Consider the following 15,992-nt stretch of genomic DNA (forward strand, 5'->3'; position numbering starts at 1 on the left):
GGAGCAGAGGCATCTCTCCAGAGCCCGGCCAGCTGCCCAGGGGAGTGGTGGGCATGTGGGATGGGCTCCCAGGGGCTGCCAGGCAAGGCACACTCCCGAGCTGGGTGGGCTGCAGCCCCCAGGCCATTTGCCAACGGAGGCAGCATCCCTGGCCCACAGGGAAGCCCCAGGCAGAGAGCATGGCTGGGGGTGCCAGTGGTTGGGTGAATCACCCCCCTGGCCCAGCACCAGCCACAGCAGGGCAGCCAGGGGCTAAAGGAGAGCCTGGCTGGGAGTTGAACAGGGATCGCTGGTGCATTGGAGGGGGCACGGCCAGGGTTGTAGCCTCCACTGCTCTCCGGGGTACCCCTGGCCACCATGGCCCCAGGGGGCAAAGAGGGGAGCTGCACTGGAGGCTGATGTGACCTTCCAGCCCAGCCAGCCTCTGGCCCAGGGGCAGCTCAGGGCCCTGCCACCCGGAGAGATGCAGGCTCCATGCTGGGCCAAGGGCTCTGCGCTCCTGTTGCCATCGAGGCTGTGGCCAGGCAACAGTGGAAGGGTGCAGGGGCAGGGTGCCTGGAGGGGGCGCAGTATGGGGCCTGAGAGCAGGGGTGCCGGGGGGTCGGTTTGGGGCCTGAGGGCAGGGGCTCCCTCTGGGACACCCTGCCCCATGCCCAGACAGCACTGGCTCAGTGGGGCCTCTCTGCCGGGCGCCTCCGCGGGGGCGGTGCCCCCTGGTGCCATGAGCCAGCTACCCCCGAAGACCCTGTCCCTTAGGAGGGTGGGAGCCGTGGGGCTGCGCCCCACCCTAGGGCACCCGTCACGCACCCCCCTCGGAGAGGGACAGTGCCCAGCCGCGCCTGCGGCGCCTGGCGCTTGGGATCAGCACCCCAGGCTCGGACAGCTCCTTGCTGCGCGCCCGGCCGCGCCAGCTGCTTGGCTTGGGCGCCTTTGGAGGAGTTTCCAGCAAGAGCCAAATCCGCGAGCATCAGGGAGAGGGCGCGGGCGCGGGAGAGCCCCGCTTGGCAGCTGAGCAAATCAAGAGCCTTCAGCACCAGCGCGGTGGGCAGCTACTTATGCAAGAGCCAAGGACCGAGAGGCAGAGCCCCTCCAGCACCGGGCGGAGACAGCAGCTCCCCAGCCAGCGAGCCGGCAGCCCAAGTCCGCTCGCCTCTGCCTGGCTCCGATGGGGAGGCGAGGAAGAAGCTGGCCCGGGAGAGGACCGCTGCTTCCCAGTCGCTAACAGGTCCCCTTGCTGCCCAGGTAAGCGATTGCTCTCCATCGGCATCTCCTGCCGCAAGGACCCTTCCCTTCCCTGTGCCCGCCTGGGGCAAGGCAACGCAGCCCGTCCTGGGGGCTGCAGGGGACTTGGCTCTGCCACGCTGCCCTCTGGGCACCCGCTCGTCTTCCCCAGAATCAAGGGGCTGGTGCTAACCCCTCTCCCCCGTTAGTCTGGATGTGGGGGCAGCCGTTGCTTGGCGAAGGCTTGCTAAACCTGTACATAGCCTCGGTGTCTACTCCTATTCTTCCCGGCAGATTGAAAGGCGGCTACAAGATTGGACTGGGAGCCCAGCAGTGCTGTGTGCGCGGCACCCACTCCCAATTCTGGCCATTCGGCATCTTCTAAAGTTGACTTGGGGGGCTGGGCGGGCGGTTCACTCCAGAAATAATTGTATTCGCCCGATCCAGATCCCCCCCACCCCCAATCTTCCCGGGAGCTCCGGGGCAGCAAAAATATGCCTCCTTGCTGCTGGCTTGTCTCGGAAAGAAGGGGCTGCCTTTTCCATTTGATGCCAGCCGGGATGGCCCTGTCTGAGCAGGTTTTGCTGCGTTTGAACGATTCAACGTCCTTCGTGGGCAAGACGAAAAAGTCTGAATAGATGAAAACGCCTCAAAAGGGCTGACGGCTCCGCGTGGCTTTTAATAAACAAACCGACCAGGCAGGGAGATGAAAGCAGAGCGCAGAGCGGGGGAGGGAAGAGAAGTGTGAAGGAATCCGGTAAAATAGAGACACTTGTTTCCTCCTCTCTCCTTTGCACAGAGTCTAGAGCCCTAATTCAGGGCTTGTACAGAGCAGCCCCCAGCCACACAAGGTAACTTGGGGCCCTCCTTCTGTTTGGCCTCCGTATATTCTTTGGTTTACCCCTCCACACACTCATCACCCCCCAAATAGGTGTAGGCTGCGCTGAGGGGAAGCTATTGACAGATGTATTTGTTTTTATTTTCTTCCAGTTTTTCAAGCCAGTCACACAATTAACAACTGACCAAGTGAGCAAAAGTAAATGACTGGCTGGGGGGGAAATCTGACCAGGAAACTAAGTCAGTCTTTCTTTCTTTCTTTCTTTCTTTCTTTCTTTCTTTCTTTCTTTCTTTCTTTCTTTCTTTCTTTTCTTATTAGAACAACTACCCAGAAGCATGGTGGATTCTCCGTCACTGACAATTTTTAAATCCAGATTGGAGGTTTTTCTAAAAGCTCTGCTCAAGGAATGATTTGGGGGCCGTTCTCCGGCCTGTGCTATACAGGAGGTCAGACTAGCTGATCTCAACGGTCCCTTCTGTCCTTGGGATCGAGGAATTTATGAATTTCCCCTTCACCTCTCTAATTCTTTCTCTCTTTTCTACACGAGAGGGAAGAATACTCTTTTGCAGCTTTAAGTGTTAGGTCCCAGCAAGGCTCAGAGGTATTTGCTATCTATCTAGAGTCAGGGGCATGCTATAAAGACAATGCTGTAACATTCCTAGGGGGAGAAAATGTGCTCAATTGCCCTCCAGTTAAAAAGAAATAGCCAGATGAAGTCTGCAATCTAATTCATGTAAAACAAAGTGCATTATTTATCATGCCATCTGAAAAGCCCAAACTCCTTTATCTTCAAAAAGTTGAGTCTGTTTTATAAATGCAAGAGAAAAGTTTTAACTCATTCCACCCCATGGATGCCTTTGAATCTTTAAGGATACTTGTAAGAAAGGCAAATGAGAAATCAGAGCACATTGCTCATTTTTGCCGCTATGTCTTGTGAATGCGTGATTTGACCAGCTATTCTAAAGAGCATCCTGAATTAATTTGTGTGGAATTAAAATCACCCTGGACAGTCATCCATCAGACAATCACTGACAGACAATCACCCTCTCATAAAGCAGACCCGACAGGATGTCTATTTTGGGGCAATTTATCGAAATGACTGATGGCGTCAATTAAGCACAGGGCCTGTGGAGACTGGGGCTTGCTCTCAGAGTCTCCTTGTATGTTCCATATCTCAGAAAATCACCAAGAAAGGAGCCTGAAGCTGCAGTTTCAGCTGTCAGGTGAGAAGACTGAAGAGCAACAGGAGAGCTGAACGAATGGTAGCACACAAGATGTGCGGCGGGTTGGGGGGCATATTTGTTGTCTTTGTTTTTAGATGTAAAACCCCTTGCCTGCTACCCTCACAAATTGACTGCCACCAATCCCCTTCCAGGCTTGTGTAGGATTTGGAGGGCATCTGATGACTCCAGTACTGCTCTTTGAACAAATACATGCAAAGACAAGGACCTAACTACTCCTAGAGGAGCAGGGCTGCCAACTGTGGCACCATCTCTCAGGCCCCCAATTCAGGAAAGCATTTAAGCGTGTGCTTCACTTAAGTACATGCTCAAAGTCAATGGGATTTACAGATTAATAGATTCATAGTTTCTGAGGCCAGAAGGGATGGTTGTAATAATTTCGTCGGGTCTCCCCTATAATACAACCCACAGGATGTCCTTGAATTAATTCCTCTGTGAACCAGAGCAGATCTTTTAAGAAAGCCTCCAATCTTGATTTAAACATTGCCGGTGCTGGAAAAATTCTGGATACCTTATCTCCACTCTGAATGGATCTAGCTTAAACTTCCAGCCATTGGATCATATTATACCTTTGTCTGCTAAATTGAAGAGCCAATTATTAACTTATTTGTTCCCCATGTGGGTACTTATAGACTGTGATCAAGTCACCTCTTAACCTTCTCTTTGTTAGATAGATTGAGCACCTGGAGTCTATCGCTGTAAGACAGGTTTTCCAATCCCTCAATCATTCCTGTGGCTCTTCTTTGAACCTTCTCCAATTTATCCACATCCTTGCTGAATTGCAGGCACCAGAACTGGACACACTGGCCCAGCAGCTGTCACACCAGAGAAAAAATATAGGCGTAAAACAACCTCTTTACTCCTACTGGAGATTCCTCTGTTTATGCATCCCAGAATCACCTTAGCTGTTTTGGCTACAGCGTCATGCTGGGAGCTCAAGTTCAGCAGATTCTCCACCACAACCCCCAAATCTTTGTTAGAGTCACTGCTTCCCAGGAGAGAGCCCCCCATCTGGCAAGTATGGCCTACATTCTTTGTTCTCAGATGTATCATTTTACATTTGGCCATGTACTGTTTGCTTGCACCCAGCTTGCCAAGCATGCTTAAAGGTAAGCACTTTGTGTATTCTTGCATAGGGATGAACATATGTATTTGCTCCAGTGTTTTCCTGACCTGGGCCAGATTCTGAGCTGAGGTACATCAGTGCAGCTCCATTAATTCAAGAGGAGTAGATCCATTCATGTCACTGAAATCAATGATGCAGTGCTGTTTCACACCAGCTCAGGATCTGGCCCGTACTGGCTAGATTCAGTTTTTACGTTCATAGGAAATAAGAAATAAGGTAGTTCTATGATTCTAGGATGGTAGAGCCATTTAATGGGCAAGACTGAGAGGGATAGAGCAGCTAACAGAAACCTAGGACCCCTGGAGAAGAGAACTGCTTGAGGGAGACTCGAGTGCCAGGCATGGCTGTGATTTGAGAAATGGCTCTGCTTGAACAGGACAGTGACTAGAGCCCAGGTTGAGATGTACGTGGGGAGTTGGACACAGACACTATCTTTGTTCCACAGACTTCAGGACTAGAGGGAAAACAAAGGCAGGTTAGGGCTCTTCAGAATGAATCGACGTGAAGGCAAATGACATCTTGCCTACTACAGCAAGGGAAAGTGACAGAATGGGCCCTAGAGAACCCCAGAATTACTCTGATTATCTCCTTCCATAGGCCCTGCCATCCCAGGAGCTCAATGCACCTGACAAACATTAATGAATTGACCCTCACAACCCCCCTATGGGGCAGGGAGTTTTATTATTCTCAATGTGACCAGAGGGGAAAGAGAGGCATGCACAGGTGAAGTGACGTGCCTAAGGGCACATAGCAAGGCAGAAAATGAGCCAGGACTAGAACCTCTGACTACAGGATCAGTGCTGTAACCACCAAGCAATGTTTCCTCTCTGGTGGCCTAGTGGCTGCAGTGTGCACTGCTGGGGTTCAGACGATGGACAAGAGGGACTCCCTGAGGTCATGGGGGGAGGGTGCAAGAGGGGAATGTATCAGGCATGGGGGGCCTCAGTCAGGCACAAGGGGGGATTGCAAGAGCATCCCCCACTCCTCTAGGGAGACTGTGTCTAGCCTGGCGTCTCTCACTGTCGGGATCCCGCCCCCCCAATGTTCAGACTAAATATTCTCTTTGTTCATATCATCCCGTTGATCCTAGGCCTCCCCACCACGTGCCACATAAACGATCCCTTGACCTCCTTGGTGCTCACAGCCCTCAGACCTCTGTAGGCTCTTACGTGCCCCATCTTTCACCATCTCTTAGCCGAGCTCTAGCTATTTAGCTCTTTCAATCTTCCCTCATAAGCGATCCCTTCCCCGCAGCTCTCCTCTGAACACCCTCCCCTTTGCCGAGCTCTCTCCAGCCAGGAGGGGCCCTGGCATCGAATGCAGGGGGCCAGTCCAGTGCTTGGTGTGGCGCTCCGCCGGTCTCTCCAGCTGAGAATCCAGAGCTGGATTTGTGATGTGGTCACACTAGGCTGGATGCATCTCTGTATGCAGTCCCACCTGGCACTGGGCCTATTAACTATCAGATTGCACTGCAAGCTTATCACTGATTTGCTGTCTCCTATCACCCTCTCAGTATTCAAAGGGGAGGCTGTGTGGCCTAGCGCATAGCGCACTGGCCTGGGACTCCAGAGACCTGAGTTTTAGGCTGTGCTCTGCCACTGGCTTGCTGGGGGACCTTGGGTATGTCACTTCTCTGCTCCCTGCCTCAGTTTCTCCATCTGTAAAATGGGGATAATGTCATAAAGCCCTTTGAGTTCTATGGCTGAAAAGTGCTACATAAGAACTCAGCACCAGGGACAGATGAGTTGTTTTCTGACCCACCCAAATCTGCACTTGTTGGCTGCAACCCCCATCTCCCACCCATGGGGTTGGCTCTCCTTCCTTGCCTGTTGGGTCAGTGTGGTCATGGCCACATGCCCCATGCCTGCTGTGCACCTCCCCCTGTGTGTGCGCACTGTGGACTGAGGCGCCCTGGATGCCTCAGCACACTTGTGCCATAGCACACACAGCGTAGTGAGGTGGCAGCCACCAACAGGAGCAGGGCATGCATTTGCCACCGTGCCAACCCCACAGGCAGGACAAGGCAGACCTGACCCTACCGGGCCACAGTGCTCAGTGACGGAGTCTGACCCACCTTGACACCGAGACGTGGAGGCAAGGACACGGTGCTGGCTGGCCGGGCGCTGATCCGCTCAGTGATGGTAGAAAGGATACAGCTCGCCAGTTGCAGGCGCTTAGCGAAAAAGGCAAGCTCTGTCAGCTGCTATTTGAGAGCAAACTTCTGATGCCAGAGCTGACAGTGGCTGTAGGGGCCGGAGCCACGGCTGTGAGCCAAGCAGGCGCTGGTGAAAGCCAGGGTTGCCTGAGATGAGAGGGGCATTCATCTCCTCCCTCGATTATTAGTGCACTCAGCCCATCAGGAACCCACAGCCCTGGAGGTGTGTGATTTGGAGACACTTTGCCTGAGCTGCCCGCACCTCCCTCGTGTTCCCTGTCTCTCTGCCTGGCTGACCCCGTCTCTCAGCCATTACCACCTTTCAGATCCCATATCCCGTTTCCTGAGCCGTTCTGCTCAGCCATATTTGTGAAAGACAATAAAGTAATAATTCTGCTTGGTTTGCCTGAGCATGCCTCGTTGCGCCATTGCACTGGGGGTGTCAGCAAATGCTTAATTTAAGGAAGCCAGCACCATCCTATTTATATCCCATTCAGCCTTCCACTCTGAAGCAACTGGGCTCCAGGCCTAGTGTGCTCACTGCTGCGGGGGTGGGATGGGTGGGACAGGACTGGGGGCTGCAATTAAAGGACCATACCTGGGTGCCAAAGAGCAAGTTGCTAGTTAGAAATCCCTGGGCTTCTCGGAGTTACCCCTGGGTGCTTATTCTTGCCTATGTCTGCCATGCTCAGGGTGGCTCTAGGCTGTGGGAAACACCCCATCCTGTCCGTTCTGTACCCAGTAGGGCAGGGAAAGGACAAAGGAGGGGCGCTGTGGATTGCTGCAGATCTCACACACAGTCACTGCCAGGATGGGCTCCTGCATGCAGACGGCTGGACTCCAGGGCGGCCAGCCCGGAAAACCTTGCTGGGATACAGCGAACGAAGTATGCAAGACTCGGTGCCATACAACAGTGTGTTGTAATTTCAGTGCACACCAGGCTCTGACCCTCACAGGCTGCCAGGCCTGGGTTTTCCCAGCTCTCCCACTGACCTGCAGTGCAACCTTTATCAAGTCACTTCCCCGCTCTGGAAGGCGGGGGAGCTGGGGAGCGAGGACAGTTTGCATCCTGAGGAGCTACTTCCTGGGCTGCTTTCCCCTCCCTCCGTTGTCTATTTTGTCCAGTTAGACTTAGCTCTGCTGGACAGTGGCTGGATCTCAGTGGCAGCATGATGGGACCCCGATCTCAGGTCGAGCCCCTCAATGCTACTGTAATGGCAATGCTACTGCTAATAATTGGGTCCCTCTGGGTCCATACCCCTGAAGGACCAAGAAGGTGGCAAATTGGGAATAGAGCCAAAGGGGAAGAAGAACCAGGCAGACTTTTCTCCCCAGTGCGTTTCTGTTCCAACACAATGTAGACAGCAGCCTCATCCACGAAGCAGCACAAACTGAGCTGGAAAGACCCACTGGATTTTGTCTATGGCCTGGAGCCTGGAAAAGGGCCGGCCGTCTATTCAGTGCAGTGCCTCTTCCCCCGTGAGGCTGGCTCTGTGGCCGCAGGGCAGGGCTGATTCCCACCAGAGAGAGAATCAATTGCCAGCACCAGGTGCAGGTATTGCCCAGAGAGCTGCATTATGGGAAGCAGCTGCCACTGGCACTGCTGGGCTGCTCTGGTGCTGAATTTTCTTTCTTTCTTTCTTTCTTTCTTTCTTTTTCTTTTTCCTTTTCTTTTCATTTCTTTTCTTTTCTAGTAGGCCTATCACCATAACACCCAGCCACCCTCTATTCCCATGTGTCCTTCACTCTGGAGCCAGGCCTTCCCACCCTGCTCGTTAGCATCAAGGCAAGAGGATCAGTGCTTCATTAGCGAATCCCCATGGGATCTGTAGTGCCAGAGCCAAGTGTGTCAGACGTTCACCTCCCAACAGCCCTGGCTGGCTTGCGGGAGATGAGCATGCCCACCCCCTTCGGCATGCTCCACCCAGAAGCATTGTTTCTCTGATGCCTTCTCCAGCAGCTGAGAAAGGGTCCTGAGGACTAGCCCGGTGAACCACAGAGAAGAACATATCATTTGGTGGCTGCAGTGGGATCTGGAACAAGCTTTCTGTATCTCGCTGCCGCAAGACTCTCCAGGCCTGACTCTGCTCTCGCTTGCCTCAGTTTTACAGCAGTGTCATGACATTGACTTCAGTGGTAGTCACCCCTGACTTACACTGGAGCAACTGAGAGCAGACTCAGGCTCTCCTCCGCTCCACTCCCCATCCCCACTCCCCATCCCCACTCCTTTCTCGCTTGTCAGTGCCTCTTAGCTCCCACTCCCTTGGCTAGTCTTTAACGCCAAGAAGCACTTTGGGGACGCAGGGCCAGATCCACAGTGTGGCTCCGTTGACTCCAGTGCAGCTTATATGTGTGACTGCCCAGACACTGTGCCCGCTCACACCAGCTGTAGAACACGCCCCCTCTTTGTGCAGAGGACGCTCTGCAAGAGAAGGGGTGTGAGCGGCATTGGCTCTATTTGTTTAATGTCACTATTTAGGCCCAGGGCCAGAGAAGAGCCAAAATCACTGGAACCTGGCCAAGCCACAGGGAAGTGGGGATGCTAGCTCTGCGGCATGTCTACCTCATCCCTGGGAACCGGCTGGCGCTAAGCAGAGGCATTCCCCGGGGGAATCTGAGGGCAGGACTTGGTTGATCAGGGGAGCAGCTGCACTCTGTGGCATGACCTTGCACTGATTTCCCATCAGATATGGGAGGGTGGCTAACGCTAGACCTGGGTGGAACAGTAGGGTTGAAATCTTTTGGTTGAAAATCCGTTTTTTCTATAACAAACCATTTGTTGGAATCAGAGCGCAATGTTTCAGTTTGATCAAAGCAAAACATTCTGATCGACCCCAAATTAAAATCTTTTCAGCAATGTCTTTGGCAGGACATTTTGAAAATGGTTTGGGGTTGTTTTGGAATGGGGAAGAAAGGGCAATTGAGGAATTGCCCTTGAAATGGAAAATCCAGTTGCCTCCCAGCTCTAGCTGATGCTGCTCCAAGCCATGGTGTGTTGCCCACCAGCAGGGGGCAGCGGGGCACAGCAGGAAGTGAAGAACTGCTGGAGGAATTTCCAAGGAGGCAGAAGGGGACAGTGACCAGAGTGGTGTTTAGCCTGGACACTTGGGCTAACGCCGCTGCTCTGCTGAAAAACCTCCAGAGGACTCCAATGACCACAGCTGGTGGCCAGGGCCTGGGCTCGATGTCTCACACTAAAGACATCAGTGCAGTGTCCCCTGCTGGGTGTTGGTTCAGCTCTGCCGGAGGGAGGCTCGCTAACCCTGCCCGCTGCTTGCTCTGCAGAGATCCCCTAAGACAGGTACTGGCCAGACCAAACCCGACTTTCATTGACATGACGCCGACACAAGGGGGCTGGCTATAGACAACGATAGTAGCGCAAATAAACGCTGCTGTAGTGCTCTCCTCCTGCAGAGACCCTAATGCTTTAACAGGGCCAGTCAGCGTCCTCATGCCCTCTGGCTCGAGAGGGGAGTGGCTCAGCCAAGGGCACACAGCGAGTCAGTGCCAGAGCCAGGAATAGGCCCAGGTGCCCTGCCTCCTGCACGGCACCCTTCGGTGGCCACCATTGCTGCTCCTCGATCAGCCAGTGGGGGCGCTGTGTGGCATGTCTTTATTCCTCCCAGGCCGAATGCTCTGGCTGGGCTGGGCTCCCAGGGCCAGCTAGCAGTGGCTAGGAATAGGAATGAACCCTGGGTCCTCCCAGAGTGCTCAGCACAGAACCTATTTAACCCACAGAACACAGTCTTGGGTTCCTCATTCCACCTGTGTGCCCACGCACACGCAGGAACCCTCACAGACGGCAGTGTGAGGGGGCACGGGCCTGCTCTAGCAGAGAGGAGGCTAATGAGCTCGTCTGGGCTCAGCCAGCACTAACCAGGTGCACATGTCTGGCTTGGAGCAGAGGCACTTAAAAAGGGAAAGTTTGCCCCGGGAAGGGGTGGGGAACGGAAAAATTATGGAGCAGGTCCTCAAAGAATCAATCCTGAAGCACTTACATGAGAGGAAAGTGATCAGGAACAGTCAGCATGGATTCACCAAGGGAAGGTCATGCCTGGCTAATCTAATCACCTTCTATGATGAGATTACTGGTTCTGTGGATGAAGGGAAAGCAGTGGATGTATTGTATCTTGACTTTAGCAAAGCTTTTGACACTGTCTCCCACAGTATTCTTGTCAGCAAGTTAAAGAAGTACGGGCTGGATGAATGCACTATAAGGTGGGTAGAAAGTTGGCTAGATTGTCGGGCTCAACGGGTAGTGATCAATGGCTCCATGTCTAGTTGGCAGCCGGTGTCAAGTGGAGTGCCCCAGGGGTCGGTCCTGGGGCCGGTTTTGTTCAATATCTTCATAAATGATCTGGAGGATGGTGTGGATTGCACTCTCAGCAAATTTGCGGATGAATCTAAACTGGGAGGAGTGGTAGATACACTGGAGGGCAGGGATAGGATACAGAGGGACCTAGACAAATTGGAGGATTGGGCCAAAAGAAATCTGATGAGGTTCAATAAGGATAAGTGCAGGGTCCTGCACTTAGGACGGAAGAACCCAATGCACAGCTACAGACTAGGGACCGAATGGCGAGGCAGCAGTTCTGCGGAAAAGCACCTAGGGGTGACAGTGGACGAGAAGCTGGATATGAGTCAGCAGTGTGCCCTTGTTGCCAAGAAGGCCAATGGCATTTTGGGATGTATAAGTAGGGGCATAGCGAGCAGATCGAGGGACGTGATCGTCCCCCTCTATTCGACATTGGTGAGGCCTCATCTGGAGTACTGTGTCCAGTTTTGGGCCCCACACTACAAGAAGGATGTGGATAAATTGGAAAGAGTCCAGCGAAGGGCAACAAAAATTATTAGGGGTCTGGAACACATGACTTATGAGAAGAGGCTGAGGGAACTGGGATTGTTTAGTCTGCGGAAGAGAAGAATGAGGGGGGATTTGATAGCTGCTTTCAACTACCTGAGAGGTGGTTCCAGAGAGGATGGTTCTAGACTATTCTCAGTGGTGGAAGAGGACAGGACAAGGAGTAATGGTCTCAAGTTGCAGTGGGGGAGGTTTAGGTTGGATATTAGGAAAAACTTTTTCACTAGGAGGGTGGTGAAACACTGGAATGCGTTGCCTAGGGAGGTGGTGGAATCTCCTTCCGTAGAAGTTTTTAAGGTCAGGCTTGACAAATCCCTGGCTGGGATGATTTAATTGGGGATGGGTCCTGCTTTTGAGCAGGGGGTTGGACTAGATGACCTCCTGAGGTCCCTTCCAACCCTGATATTCTATGATTCTATGATTCTATGAACAGGAAGAAAACGGCTGACTGCAGAGGCGAGGTCTATGCTGCAATTAAAACCTATGGCTGGCCCGTGCCAGCTGGCTCAGGCTCAGGGACTGTTTAGTTGCAGTGCAGAGGTTCAGGTTTGGGCTGGAGCCTGGGCTCTGGGACCCTGTGAGGTGGGAGGGTCCCAGAGCTCAGGCTGCGGTCTGATGGCCAGCATCTACACCACAATGAAACAGCCCTGCAACCCCAGCCGGCTGGCACTGGCCAGCTGTGCGTGTCTAATTGCAATGTAAACATACCCAGAGACAGAGCACCCCAAAGGGAGACAGTTGCAGGCTTCGCTGCTCCTGAAATGACATGGACCAGCTATGAAGCAGGGTCTCCCAAGAGGAGGGGCTGGAGGTAGACACTATATCAGTTGATAAGCCATGCCCCAATGGGTGACCCCAAACGACAGCCGAAGGGACACACCACCTTCCTTTGCCTTGCTTTGCTTTGACTCGGATTCCCCTCTCTCTCAAGGGAAAGAGAGACAAGGACTTTTCTTTTGTTGTGTGGAGAACCCCTTGAGCCTTGCAAACATTTTAAAACTTGAATTGGGGTCTGGTGGGGGCTCAGGGAGCCCCAGCACAAACAGATGTACACAGTGAGAGACACATATGTACACAGAAACAGATGTACACACGGAGAGACAAGGGGTATCTTTTATTGGACCAACTTTTGTTGGTGAGAGAGACAAGCTGTCGAGCTTACACAGAGCTCTTTAGATCTGGGGAATTCACTGAGAGCGTCACAGCTAAATACAAGGTGGAACAGATTGTTTAGCTCCTAAGTAGTTAACACACATTTCAAGGGACCATTCAAGGTGAAGTAGCCAGTTAACAGCCCTCCAGTCATAGGGAGGAAAGGGGTGGGGGGTGGGGAAAGGCAGCTGGGGGTTATTAGTGGGTTATAGATTGTTTTAATAAGCCATAAATAAGCCAGTGTCTGTATTCAGTCCATGACTTTTAGTGTCTAGCAGAGTTATGAATTTAAGCTCCCAAGCTCGTCTCTTGTAAGGGTTGCGCAGGGTTCCTTTGAGGCTGAGGACTGAGAGGTCAGATACAGAGCGATCGCTTTGGGAAAAGCGTTCACCCACAGGTGTGATGGTGCTCCGGTCTTTTATCATTTTCCTGTGTGAGCTCATTGACAAGTGTAGCGATGGGCTGGTTTCACACCCACACATTCATAATGACACAGATGTCCATATACAGAAAGGTATGTGAACACGTGCATGCACGCACAGTCAGAATCATGTCACTGTGTTGGCTGGTGAGATTATAAACCTCACACTGAAAACAGCTCCTATTAATGGGTGACTTTTCCCTACTCTACTTTGCCCCAATGATAAAGTATTTTGAGACCAGTTTGTAGTGTCTCAGTGGGTTTCAGAGTGATTGGCATTCTCCCAGCCCGATCCACGTCTCAGAACAAAGCCTGCTAGGGCATTGCATTGCGGGCTCTCAGCAGCCAGAGAAATGAAGGAAATGGAGTCCATTATGCAGGAATTTTGTCACTGATCCATCGGTGGTGGGGTTCTGGGAGACTGGCTATTGGTCTGAACTGCAAAGAATTGCGGGCGCTCATACAATGATGTACAGCAGCTCCATTGATGCTGGCGCCAAGTTAAATCGCAGCAAATAGGGCCCAGCTAAAGCCTTGACAAGCCCGTGCTGGCACAGCGCCCCCTGTACTGCTTATGTCTCAGTCCGCTACTGGAGTGTAGGGACGCCATGTGCTCCACAGGGGTTTGTTACAGGCCGTGGCTTGGGAGTTCTGGCCTGTTATTATAGGGTGGCCCCGGGAGCCCTGGGTTCTATGAACCCTGCTCTGTTATTGTAGGGTGGCCCCGGGAGCCCTGGGCTATGCGGACCCTGCTCTGTTATTGTAGGGTGGTCCAGGGGCCCTGGGCTATGCGAACCCTGCTCTGTTATTGTAGGGTGGCCCAGGGGCCCTGGGCTCTGCAAACCCTGCTCTGTTATTGTAGGGTGTCCCAGGGGCCCTGGGCTCTGCAAACCCTGCTCTGTTATTGTAGGTTGGCCCCAGGAGCCCTGGGCTATGCGAACCCTGCTCTGTTACTGTAGGGTGGCCCCGGGAGCCCTGGGCTATGCGAACCCTGCTGTGTTATTGAAGGGTGGCCCCAGGAGCCCTGGGCTATGTGAACCCTGCTGTGTTATTGTAGGGTGGCCCAGAGGCCCTGGCCTATGCGAACCCTGCTCTGCTACTGTAGGGTGGCCCAGGGCCCTGGGCTATGCGAACCCTGCTCTGTTATTGTAGGGTATCCCAGGGGCCCTGGGCTATGCGAACCCTGCTCTGTTACTGTAGGGTGGCCCTGGGAGCCCTGGGCTATGCGAACCCTGCTCTGTTACTGTAGGGTGGCCCAGGGCCCTGGGCTATGTGAACCCTGCTCTGTTATTGTAGGGTGGCCCCGGGAGCCCTGGGCTATGCGAACCCTGCTCTGTTATTGTAGGGTGGCTCCGGGAGCCCTGGGCTATGCGAACCCTGCTCTGTTATTGTAGGGTGGCCCAGGGCCCTGGGCTATGCGAACCCTGCTCTGTTATTGTAGGGTGGCCCTGGGAGCCCTGGGCTCTGCGAACCCTGCTCTGTTATTGTAGTGTGGCCCAGGGCCCTGGGCTTTCCCAACCCTGCTCTGTTATTGTAGGGTGGCCCAGGGCCCTGGGCTATGTGAAGTCTGCTCTATTATTGTAGGGTGCCCCAGGGGCCCTGGGCTATGCGAACCCTGCTCTGTTATTGTCAGGTGGCCCAGGGGCCCTGGGCTATGCGAACCCTCCTCTGTTATTGTAGGGTGGCCCAGGGTCCCTGGGCTATGCGAACCGTGCTCTGTTATTGTATGGTGGCCCCGGGAGCCCTGGGCTATGCGAACCCTGTTCTGTTATTGTAGGGTGGTCCAGGGGCCCTGGGCTATGCGAACCCTGCTCTGTTACTGTAGGGTGGCCCAGGTGCCCTGGGCTATGCGAACCCTGCTCTGTTATAGTAGGGTGGCCCAGGGCCCTGGGCTATGCGAACCCTGCTCTGTTATTGTCAGGTGGCCCAGGGGCCCTGGGCTATGCGAACCCTCCTCTGTTATTGTAGGGTGGCCCAGGGTCCCTGGGCTATGCGAACCGTGCTCTGTTATTGTATGGTGGCCCCGGGAGCCCTGGGCTTTGCGAACCCTGTTCTGTTATTGTAGGGTGGCCCAGGGCCCTGGGCTATGCGAACTCTGCTCTGTTATTGTAGGGTGGCCCAGGGGCCCTGGACTATGTGAACCCTGCTCTGTTATTGTAGGGTGGCCCAGGGGCCCTGGGCTATGCGAACCCTGCTCTGCTACTGTAGGGTGGCCCAGGGCCCTGGGCTATGCGAACCCTGCTCTGTTATTGTACGGTGGCCCAGGGGCCCTGGGCTATGCGAACTCTGCTCTGTTATTGTAGGGTGGCCCCAGGAGCCCTGGGCTATGTGAACCCTGCTCTCTTACTGTAGGGTGGCCCGGGGCTCTGGGCTATGCGAACCCTTCTCTGTTATTGTAGGTTGGCCCCAGGAGCCGTGGGCTATGCGAACCCTGCTGTGTTATTGTAGGGTGGCCCAGGGGCCCTGGGCTCTGCAAACCCTGCTCTGTTATTGTAGGGTGTCCCAGGGGCCCTGGGCTATGCGAACCCTGCTCTGCTACTGTAGGGTGGCCCAGGGCCCTGGGCTATGCGAACCTTGCTCTGTTATTGTAGGGTGTCCCAGGGGCCCTGGGCTATGCGAACCCTGCTCTGTTATTGTAGGGTGGCCCAGGGCCCTGGGCTATACGAACCCTGCTCTGTTATTGTATGGTGGCCCCGGGAGCCCTGGGCTTTGCGAACCCTGTTCTGTTATTGTAGGGTGGCCCAGGGCTCTGGGCTATGCGAACCCTGCTCTGTTATTGTAGGGTGGCCCAGGGGCCCTGGACTATGGGAACCCTGCTCTGTTATTGTAGGGTGGCCCAGGGGCCCTGGGCTATGCGAACCCTGCTCTGTTATTGTAGGGTGGTCCAGGGGCCCTGGGCTATGCGAACCCTGCTCTGTTACTGTAGGGTGGCCCAGGGCCCTGGGCTATGCGAACCCTGCTCTGTTATTGTAGGGTG

At 54.0% G+C, this 15,992-nt stretch overlaps 1 protein-coding gene across 2 annotated transcripts in view; it reads left to right on the forward strand.

The window, feature by feature from the left end:
- Positions 1–956: 956 nt before the first annotated feature.
- The window catches only part of GRM2 (glutamate metabotropic receptor 2), an 83,571-nt gene continuing 68,535 nt past the window's right edge, over positions 957–15,992 (forward strand). Inside the window, exon 1 of one of the 2 annotated variants that reach the window (XM_048856987.2) lies at positions 957–1,242. The gene's annotated coding sequence lies outside the window, so the exon portion shown is untranslated. The remainder of the gene's footprint in view (positions 1,243–15,992) is intronic. The other variant, XM_048856984.2, reaches the window with a different exon arrangement.

The sequence above is a fragment of the Caretta caretta genome, chromosome 7, assembly GCF_965140235.1.
Source record: "Caretta caretta isolate rCarCar2 chromosome 7, rCarCar1.hap1, whole genome shotgun sequence".
Taxonomy (NCBI): domain Eukaryota; kingdom Metazoa; phylum Chordata; order Testudines; family Cheloniidae; genus Caretta; species Caretta caretta.